Consider the following 11360-nt stretch of genomic DNA (forward strand, 5'->3'; position numbering starts at 1 on the left):
TCACAGAAATTGTTGGCATGTAAATGTGTGCGTGTGCATGTGTGTATGTGTGAATGTGTGTCTGCCTATGTGTATATGTGTACATATATAAATGTATGGGGTCTTTCCATTTTCCTTTAACCTTGGAGTGTATTTCTAATATTAATATCACTGGTTCAAAGCGAATTTACAGTTTTTACTTTTCTAGTATAATTCCTATAATTTGCAACTGCGTTCTAGAATAGCTGCATACATTCATAGTTCCATGAACAGTGTATCAGTGTGCCTAACATTTAGGAACAGTTTATCTAATATAGTCCAAAAAAACCCAAAACCAAAACAAAAGCATGGCCTAGATATCAGGTAGTACCTGATTCTAGTTCTGGCTTTATCTCAGACTTACTTCATGCCTTTGGGTACCTTGCTTCATCTCTTTCTTCACCTGTCAAATAAGAGGGTTAAACCTTATGATCTTTAAGGCCCTTGTCAGCTTTAATTATCTAGGATATTATAGCTTTGCAGCAATAAAACGGAGGCAGTTGCTGACCTCATTTCTTTAGGTAACAGTTCAAGAATTAATAAGAAATAATTCATTTATTGTATCATGCAGCAAGAATTCATTGAGTGGCAATGTGTCAGGTACTGTGGGGGAAACAAAGAAATATAATATACAGCTCTTTCCTTCTAAAATCAATTTTCACATGAAAGATCTATTGTGTTCCTCTTGTAGGCTTATAACTCTGGCAACTTGTTCTAGACAACCATAGTCTCCATTGCTGTCCTGACTAGCTGTTGTAATCAGGTGACTAGGGCCAAAGTTCTGATAACTGCTGACACAGGACAAACAGAGCTGCTGCTGGACCCTTCATGGTCTGTGAATATAGAAAAGTATGGAGTAAAGATTGATTATGCTCCATTCTATTTTATGGATAACACAGCTACCTTCCAATGAAGAGCAGGCAGTCAAATAGGCAATCTAGATACATGATGAGGGGTATAAGACAAAGACGTGTAAGTACATGGATCCATGAGTCGAAATAGACAAAAAATCTTCTTATTAACAATAATAATTAAACATTAATTCTAATTATTTATTAATTTAAATTATTAATATTTTGAGTGGTAAAAAATAGAGGCCCAACCATTAGTTATTGAATGGTGTCTGATCATAAACTAGCAAACCATGAAGGAGACAATCTTATATAAGAAAATTAGGGAATTTGACGAATTAGAAGGGAAAGATCAAGAGCAAGACAATATGCAGAATACAATATATAGGATCCAAGGCTACTGAGCTGGGCAGCCATGGTCGATAAGCTTTTTTCTTGTGACCTGCTTGCTCCATGGTATTTTTAAGGTAGAGAGATACTGCATGAGACAGCAATTCCTTGGCTCTAAGGCACAACTCTTACTGCAATCCATTGTATACTTATAGGAATTAGGATCCAGATGGTGAAACTATACACACCTGAACAAAATAATTTACAAATAATTAAGGAAAATTAAGAAGAAGAAAAAAAGAGGGACAGTGTGGTAAATGGACAGTGAGCCTACCTTAGAGTCAGAAAGACCTGGGTTCAAACAATATCTTGACACATGCTGGATAAACCTGGACAAATCCTTTTACCTTTTAATGACCCAAACACTCTTAGGCTCTAAATTCTAGAACAGTTGCCTACCTTTATTGGTAGAGGAAATTTTCTTATACCATGATATCAATACAAAAAATAGCTAATCAACAGTACCAATGGTGTCATAATATAGTCTATGTTAAGTGTTATATGATAGACACAATTAATAGGCATTGGGCACTGTAGTATCATGGAAAAAGCATTGGTTCTAGAACCAGGGATTTTTGCTGTTGTTCAGTCATTTTCAGTTATGTCCACCTCTTCATGACCCCATTTAGAGGTTTCTTGGCAAGATACTGGAAGGCTTTGCCTTTTATTTCTCCAAGAGTCAAAGAACATAGACTCGAATCATGGTACTGATGTTTAGATCTTGTGTGACTGTGAGCAAATAGCTTTTTCTGCTCTAGGTCTCAATTTTCTCACCCATAAAATGAAGCAGTTGGACAAGATGATCTCACAAGTCTCTTTTTCCTTTAGGTCTATAATACTTGTGGGAAAGAGAAGTTATTAAAGACTGGGGTGATTTTGACAAGCTTGCTGGCAAAAGTGAGAAATGATGAAAAGTTTTCTACTCTGTCTGATGTAGTCGAAAGAACACTGAAGTGGAATTAAGGGATCTAGGTTCAAACCCAGGATCTGATACTTATGCAACATTTGGTCTTCTTTCTGAATATCAGGTCCTTTTTTATCTGTATAGAACTTTAAATATTCCAGAGTACCTTACATTTGTTATTTCTTTTGAGCATCATGACAAGCCTATGGAGCGGGTAGTAGAGGTTCTATTATTCCCATTTTAAGATGAAGAAACTGAGATTCAGTGAGGTTAAATGATTCCCCTGTGATCACACATTAACTAAAGCGTCAAGGGCCGGATCTGAACATGGGCCATTCTAATCCTTAATTCGTCACTATTTTAATTCCATGAACTTCCCTTGAGAGTTCTTATAGAAAAGAATATCTTTTGTAAATGCTAATGTTTTTCCCAAGTTTGGGTAAGGACTATATCAGGAATATTTGTTAAAATTTCCATTTCCATTTATGTATATTTCCTTGCTTCCTGAAAGTTCTGAACATACATGAAAATCCTAGGATCATAGAGAAAGAGGTAAAAGGGTTCTTAGAGGTTACCCTGATCAATGGGAAAATTGAGATCAAGTGAGGTTAAGTGATTTGCCCAAAGTCACATAGCTATTAAAAGGCAAAGCCATGTTTAGAATCCACATAATTCAAAGCCAGGGCCTTGTATGATAGATGCTGCCCCTGCCTTTTCTCATTTGATCCTTACAGCGCTTCTGGGGAATAGGTAGTCCAAAACTTGATGAGGTAACTGAGGTCCAGAGGGGAAAATCAACTTGATCAAGGTCAAATAAACTTCTTACCTAAGATTTGAACTCAGGTCATCCCAGTTATTATTTTACTCACCCAGGGTTATTATTTAACTCAGGTGAAATCAATTTATCCTGGCATTCAATCAGAATTCCTCATGTTCCTCTGATTTAAATATACATTCACCTCAGATGAGAATTACCTGAGGCACATTGAGTAGAATTCATGGTTTAAAGCTGAGATAAACCCCAGAGCTACCTTTAACTTGCAGGAAACAGCCAGTCAAAATTGATTAACATGTGTCTCCTCTTCACTGAATGGCTGATCTCCATATAGAAATCAATTAATGTTAATAATACATAATCAAACAGTCTTTTAGAAATTTTCATAGAACAGTAACTAAAATGTTCATCTCCTCCATTCTCTTGCCAGAACTGCTGTGAGCCAAAGCTTTATTCATCCTATGTAAATGTGAGGCTTGTGTGCAGTCCGGTTGTGGGCTCAGGCAGGATTTTTCCGGTGGTAGTTTTCTATCAAGCTCTGTCAGCCATTTGCTATTGGATTCCTCATTAACCTGAGCCTGGTCCCAGTGCCATGTGTGAGGTTGCACTATTAGCTGCTACAGATTGAGGTGGTAGCCGAGGGAACCTAGGTCAATAATATATGCAGATCGAGCCAGGGAGCAGGAAAAGTGATAGCTAAATGGAAAAGACTAGGGGCAGGAGGGAGGGAGATGAGGGAGGAGACAGGGGAGGACTTTAAAAGTGACCCTTGTGTTTTCTGGGTATCCCATTTGAACCCCTGTGGACCCACAATCAGGTGATTATGGCATATACCTATTCATGAGTGCAGCATTTTCTGTTTTGGCCCTATACCACAAAGCCATTCATTTTAGTAGTTACAGAATGACTTGAGAATATTTTTCCCTCTCTTATTCTTTTGGAATAAGTACACCAGGTGAGGTAAACCCTCCCTTCTTCCATTCAAATATCGATGGTTTATATTTTGATTAGATGGCATGGGCTGGTTGAATACAATCTATGTTTGTGTGGTAGTTCAACATGAAGACCATGCCAACAGAATTCAAGTGCTGAAAGGTACTAGGGTCATGCATATTGAGATGGAATAGAATGTAAGAGTCTCTCTAGTCCAACCCCCTCATTATACAGATGCAGAAACTAATGCCAGGAGAGTTGAAATAACAAAATTACTTGCTGAAGGTCCAGAGGCAGTAAGTGGCAGAGCCAGGATTTGGACTAGGGTTCTGGAACTTCCAAGTTCAGTGCCCTTACTACTGTACTGTGCTACTTCCTGCCAAGATGGAAAGACTTGGAGAATAGCACTAGTGGTGGATTGTGCCACTGTCATTTGAGTGTTACAGGGAATCTCCCACAAGGTAATGGAATTGTTCAGTCACAGAAACTCACGAAGAACCATCTACTAAAGATGGTTGTAATTCAGAGACTCTACCAAGGAAATCAGAGATGCCCAAAGAATCAAATGAATCAATTATCTAACACCAACAATCTTTTTTATCTCTCATCTTTAAGGTTTTAGACCATTTGCCTACCAAACTATATTTTTAAGACTCTTTGATTCCCCACCTCCATCCCCTGGCGTTCTCTTATTTGTAATTGTAATGCGATAAAACAGAGCCTTGGTTGGTTTGGTTAGCTAAGCAGTGCTAGGCTCATTTTAAAGATTTTTAAGTCACTGAAATTACACTGAAATTCTGATCTTCCCCCTTTCACTGCCTTTTATGTTCCATGAACTCAGGAACTCTGTCTTTTGTGTATACTTATATGTTTACATGTTGCTCCTCCCAGTGGGATGTAATCTTTTGGAGGACAGAGACTGTTTAGTTCTATCTCTAGTAAACTGCTAATACAAAACAGACACTTAATAAATTCTTATCAAATTGAATTAAATCTAAAGTTTATTTTTTTTTTAATTTTCCAAGTATTTATCCAAGTGTTCTACATATACTAGGTACTTAATGAATGTGTGTCAAATGAAGGAATATTTATGAATGAATAAAATGAGTTATCAAACCATTATATTCTTCTATTTTAGTTGGGTTGTTCTTAGCTTGCCCAATTCCCAGGAATAGATAGCTACAACATATGAAATGCCTTGGGAAAAGAATAAGAACATTTCCCTTCTGACACTGAAAGTGAATTTCTAGTAGGTCAGTACACTGTTTTAACCCATGCAGACAATATCATTCATTTTCTCTTCTTATTAATTACCCAGCTGAATCAACCACAGAGTTTCAGAGATGTTAGTACTGCAGAGGTCTAGTTCAACTTTTTCCTGAACCAAAATCTCCTGAATAACATCTCTAATAAATGGTCATTTAAAGTCTTCTTGAAGACCTCAAGAGAGAGGTAAGTTGCTATCTCCAGAGATAGACTATTTCACTGTTGAATAGCTCTAATTGGAAGGAAGGGTTTTTGTTTCATGTTGTTATTGGTATTTACATGGACCTGAATCTTCCTCCCTGACACATTCATTTTTCTTAGTTCTACTTTTATACTAAGCAAGACAACTTGAATCTCTTTTCCACCTACCAACTATTCATTTTCCTTCAGACTTCCCTAAGCTAAATATACATGGTATCTTCAAACAATGCATTGTATGAAATGATCTCCAGTATTATCATGACCACTCTGTTATTTATTTTTTATTAATATAATTTTAGTTTTCAATATTCACTTCCACAAGGTTTTTGCATTCCAAATTTTCTCCCCATCTCTCCCCTTCTCTCACCCCAATATGACAAGCAATGTAGTATTTTGCTGATTGTTTCAGTTATTCAAGTGCTTTTGAGCTTTGCCTTTGATAGTAGCAAGTCTTTGTTGGAAACAGTATACATTGTCTTGCCCCTAATAGGCCTAAGGGATTTTGGAGACACTTCCTGCCTTTAATAGGCTTAACATCATCACATGGAGCCCATGGTGGGAAGAACTTGCCAAAAGAACAGAACCAGAAAGAGCAGAGCAGAGAAAAGCTTGAGCACAAACTGGGACCAAGCAGAACTGAGAAGGAAAATGCTTGTGATTTTAGCACTCTGTAGCATTCTGTCTGTTGATTTGTCAGACAAAAGCACCCTTTCTTGTTTTTAGACAGAAGTACTAAAAGAGAATTTTACTGCTGTTACAGAAGCCCTGGAACAGGATTTTACTGTTCTTATAGAAGCCCCATGACTTTACTGCTGATTTGTGTTTGATTTATCAGAAGGAAGCCTTGTCCATTGATTTGTGTTACTTTGCCAGGCAGAAAGTCAATTGAGATGCTAGTGCCAGCAGTGTGTTTAAACATTGTTTTAGCTCTGTTAAGCTTTGTCTTCCTAGAAACAGAAACTTCAAAGACCTTGGAATGGAGTAGTAAGCTGAGATATAGAACCAGAGCAGAGAGCTGCCTATGTGTGAATCCAGGCAAGAGCTGGGAGCAGACAATCCATGGAAGAAGAGCTGTGGAATTTGGAAGTCAACTTCCACCAGTTAAGATGAAAGAAGACTTTACCTGGGTACTCAATGCTGATTGATGATATTATAACTTACTGTTACCTAGGGGTAGATGGTGTTTGTACTTTCTGCTACCCCTTAAGGATGATCATTTTAAGGATGATTGGAAGCCAGCCTCTAGTTAAAACGAAGAAGACTTTGCTTGGGTACTCAGTGTTGACTGTGAGATTGTGACTTACAGAATGATAATTTTTGTTTTAAGGCAATGTGACCATAAAGATGGCAGAGTGAAAGCAGGAACTGACCTGAACTACCCATGAAACCTCTAAAAAGTGAATCTGATTGGATTTCAGAATGGTAGAATCCATTGGGAGACAGAGTGTGACAGATTTCCAGCCCAGGAAAGTGCAGATGGGTAGGATTTGTTGCACCGAGTGGAGTAGAGCAGAGTACAGAGCATGGAACACATGGGTTGCACCAGCACAGACCCAATCATAGTGGAGCCAGAGCAAACCCAGGCAAACTGACTCACCCACCACAGACATGTTTCCCAGACTTCTCACCACAGGATGGGGTGGGCTCTGTCAAAGCTAGGTAAGATTCAAGTGCAGGGCCTGGGAAGTGGCAGCAGCTACTCATAGGACTATCAACCCACAATCTGGATGTATAAAAATCACCTAGCTGAACATCCTGTAGTCAAGATGCCAGAGGAAATCATAGCTGCTCTTATCCCCTCTCTGACCTTGAAAACCCAGAGAATATTGCACCAGTATAAAATCCTAAAATAGTGGAACCAGCTAGAAGATTTGGAATCTAGAAGAAAGTCCTGGCTAGGGCCGTGCCAAGGCTAAAGTGAAGGATTAGAGGTGTCCCAACAAGCTCCATCTCAGTTGATCAGTGGGAGATCCTTATCCCAGCGAGGTGGAGTGAGTAAGCACTAACACCTGAAGTCCAAGTGTGCCTTTGCACAACCAGGGGAATCTGCAGACGACAGAGTGGGTTGCTCAGACAGCAGCTGAGCCTGCCTGAACTCTAGCCCAGGGGCACAGAGACAGAATTCTGAAACTGCCAGACCACCCCTCCCCACACCTTATACTGTAAGTTTCAGTGTGACCCCAGGGAAATGTCAAAAGTCCTGGCTTTGCATCAGTCTAGGCATTCAGAGGCCACAGCACACAAAGCCAATAACCAGACCCCAAACAACTAGCATAAGAAGCATGGGAGACAGCCCTTTGTACCCCGGAAGTGGAGATTTACTTTAAAAGCCAGGATATAGGCAATCATAAGGGGCAAAAATTAAAATTAGAAAAAAACAAAGACTATAGAATCCTATTATAGTGAGCTAGAAGAATTAAATTCAGCAGAGGACAGCATTGACCTATACTCACATCTGAAACCCCAAAAGGCAATATGAAATGATCTCAAGCCAGCAAAGCATGCTTGGAAGAGATCAAGAAGGATTTCAAAAGCAAAATTAGAGAGATAGAAGGTAAATTGACCAATTATTTTAAAAATGCAATTTGCAAAAAAAAAAAGATCACTAAAAAAAACAAATCCATAAAAAGTAAAAATTGTCAAATGGGAAAACATGTACAAAATCTAACTGAAGAAAATAAGTCCTTAAAAGTAAAAGCTGAACAAATGGAAAAGAAGGTTCAAAAACTGGGGAAAACAATTCACTAAAAAATAAAATTAGACGAATTGAAGCTAATGACTGTATGAGACATCAACAATCAGTTAGGCAAAATCTAAAGAATGAAAAAAATAGAAGAAAATGTAAAATATCTCATTGGAAAAATAGCTGAACTGGAAAACAGATCCAGGAGACATATATATATATATATATATATATATATATATATATGTGTGTGTGTGTGTGTGTGTGTGTGTATTTTGCTTTTTGGAGGGCAGTTGGGGTTAAGTGACTTGCCCAAGGTCACACAGCTAGTTTTTGTGTTAAGTGTCTGAGGCTGGATTTGAACTCAGGTACTCCTGACTCCAAGGCTACTTCTCTATTCACTGTGCCACCTAGCTGCCCCTAGGAGAGATGATTTAAGATTTATTGGTCTACTGGAAAGCTATGATGACAAAAAGAGTCTGGACAACCTGTTCCAAGAAAACAACAAGGAAAACTGCCCTGAGATCCTAGAACCAGAGAGTAAAATAATTATTGAGAGAACCCACTGAACACCTCCTGAAAGAGATCCCAAATTGAAAACACCAAGGAATATTGTAGCCAGATTCCAGAATTATTAGGCCAAAGAGAAAATACTGCAAGCAGTCAGAAAGAAACAATTCAAATATGAGAGAGATACAGTCAGGACCACACAGAACCTATCAGCATCTACATTAAAAGACTGGAGGGATTGGAATATGATATTTCACAAGGCAAAAGAGCTTAGAATATAAACAGGGATCAAATACTCAGCAAAACTGAGTATAATCTTTTAGGTAAGGAAATGGTCATTCAATGAAATAAGGGACTTCCAGACCTTTCTGATGAAAATGTCAAAGCTCAATGGAAAATTTGATCTGCAAATACAAGACTCAGTTGAGACATAAAAAGGTCAACAGGGAACATACACATACACACACACACACACACACACACACAACTTGTTATTCAATAAGAGCAAATTGTATAAATCCTTATAGGGAGGATGATACCTGTCAATACTGAGAATTCTATAATTATCACAGAATTTAAAAGGGATATATAAAGATAAAAGCTGTGGGTATAAATTAACTAATGTGAAGATAAAAAAATGCTTAATAAGGGGAGCAAATGGATTCTAATGGGAGAAGAGGAAAGGAGGAGGCAGAAAAGGGTAAATTATTCCACATGAAGAGGCATAAAAACATTATACTAGAGGGAAAGAAGGGAGGGAGATAAACATTGTATGACCTTTACTCTCCTTGGTTTTGGTTCAAGGAGGAAATAACACACTCAGTTGAGTATAGAAATCTAGAATGAAAACACACACACACACAACACATTAAAGTAGAAGGAAAGAAGGGAGGGAGATAAGCATTGTTTGAGATTTACTTTCATCTGATTTGGTTTAAGGAGGGAACAATATGCTTTGTTAAGTATAAAAATCTACCTTAACGTACAGGCAGTGGAAAGGGAAAGGGGAAAAGGGAAAGAAAAGACTAGGGGTGATTAGAAGTGAGGGAAGAAGTAGTAAGGAGAAAGGGTAGGAAAAGGGAGAGGGACTGATAGGGAAGGAATACTGAGGGAGGCAGTGGTCAAAAAGATAACTCTTAAGGAGGGGAAGGGAGAAGGTAGAAATAAAAGCATAAACAGGAGAAGGATAGGATGGAGGGAAAAACACAGAGAATAATCATAACTGTGAATGTGACTGGGATTAACTCTCCCATAAAACAGAGGCAGACAGCAGAATGGATTAAAAAACATAATCCTACAATATGCTGTTTACAAGAAACACATTTGAAAGAGGGGGATAAGCACAGGGTAAAGTTGAAAGTCTGGCATAGAATACATTGTGCTTCAGTTAAAGTAAAAAAGGCAAGGGTAGCAATTCTAATCTGAGACAAAGCAAAAGCAAAAATAGATTTATTTAAAATATATAGGATGAAAATTATATCCTGCTAAAAGGCATCATTGACAAGAAAGCAATATTATTACTAAACATATATGCACCAAGTGGTATAACATTCAGATTCTCAGAGGAGAATTTAAGGGAGTTACAGGAAGAAATAGATAGCAAAAATATTCTAGTGGGGGATCTCAACCTCCCCTTCTCTGAACTGGATAAATCTAAAATCAGAATAAATAAGAAAGAAGATAAGGAGGTTAAGACAATTTTAGATAAGGTATATATGATGGACCTCTGGACTAAACTGAATGGGCATAAAAAGGAATATATCTTCTTCTCAGCAGAATGTGGCACTTACAGAAAAATTAGCCCTGTATTAGGGCATAAAAAACCTCATAATCCAGAGCAAAAAGGCAGGGATATTAAATGCATCATTTTAATATCATGATGCAATAAAAATTATATGTAATGAAGGACCATGGAAAGATAGACTAAAAACTAATTGTCAATTCAATAATCTAATACTAAAGAATGAGTGTGGGGGAAGGATTCAAGATAGCGGATTAGAAGGAGGAATTCCGCATGGCTCTGGCTTCCACCTTCCCCAATCCATGTAAAAGGAGACTCTGAGCAAACTTTGGAGCTACAGAACCCACAAAATGACAAAGAGAAGCTAACCTCCCACTGTGGACAGCCCGGCAGTCCGGAAGGAAGTGGCTAGCACAGCTCTCTGGGAGCCGAGCCCAGGCCCATGTGAGCCAGAGGTTTTAGCCCCAGGATGGGGCTGACCAGCCACCAACTGGAAGGACTCCAGATCACTAGCAGCTGTGGTCATTTCCTGATTTATCAACAAATAGATGCAAAGGACAAAATGAGAGGTCAGTGCAGTGTGGACTTTGGGACCAGGAGTTGGGAGAGCCTTGGCTTCTGCCTCCAGAGCGAGAAGATGCTGAGATGCCTTGGAACAGCTGGTGCCACATTTCACCTTCAGCTCCTGGACTGCAGACTGCAGGGGGATCAAGCAACCAGTCTGAGGGGTAATCGCTCTTGCTTTAACCTGCTTGGATCTGGATTGCAGTATAGGGTGGAGGTCCTGGGGTGTGTGACCAGCTTGCCAGAGCATATGGAGGCTTTATACAGGGCACCCAACTAATACCTCTGGTAGCTGAGAAAACCCCAGCGTTTGGGACAAAAGTTCCCCTGTCTGGTGTCAGAGTCCTACTGTGGCAAAAAGCCCAGGGGTCAAGTGACTGAGGGGCAACATGACCAGGCAAAGGAAGCAAAGCAAACAGAAGAATCCAACATTAGACTCCTATTTTGGGGACAAAAAGGATCAAAGCATGAAACAGGAGGAAGACAGTGAGGTCAGAACTCCTGCACCAAAAGCTTCAAAGGAA

At 38.9% G+C, this 11360-nt stretch overlaps 1 long non-coding RNA gene across 1 annotated transcript in view; it reads left to right on the forward strand.

Annotated features, from left to right (window-relative positions):
* LOC138173861 (uncharacterized) overlaps nucleotides 1-7234 on the forward strand; it is a 49818-nt gene extending 42584 nt beyond the window's left edge. Inside the window, exons 3-4 of the long non-coding RNA XR_011171551.1 lie at nucleotides 5190-5323; nucleotides 6290-7234. This is a non-coding gene — a long non-coding RNA (uncharacterized lncRNA). The remainder of the gene's footprint in view (nucleotides 1-5189; nucleotides 5324-6289) is intronic.
* Nucleotides 7235-11360: the final 4126 nt, after the last annotated feature.

The sequence above is a fragment of the Petaurus breviceps genome, unplaced genomic scaffold (genome assembly GCF_028583685.1).
Source record: "Petaurus breviceps papuanus isolate PSGF00001 unplaced genomic scaffold, PetGlider_PUasm1.0 66, whole genome shotgun sequence".
NCBI classification, from domain to species: Eukaryota; Metazoa; Chordata; class Mammalia; order Diprotodontia; family Petauridae; genus Petaurus; species Petaurus breviceps.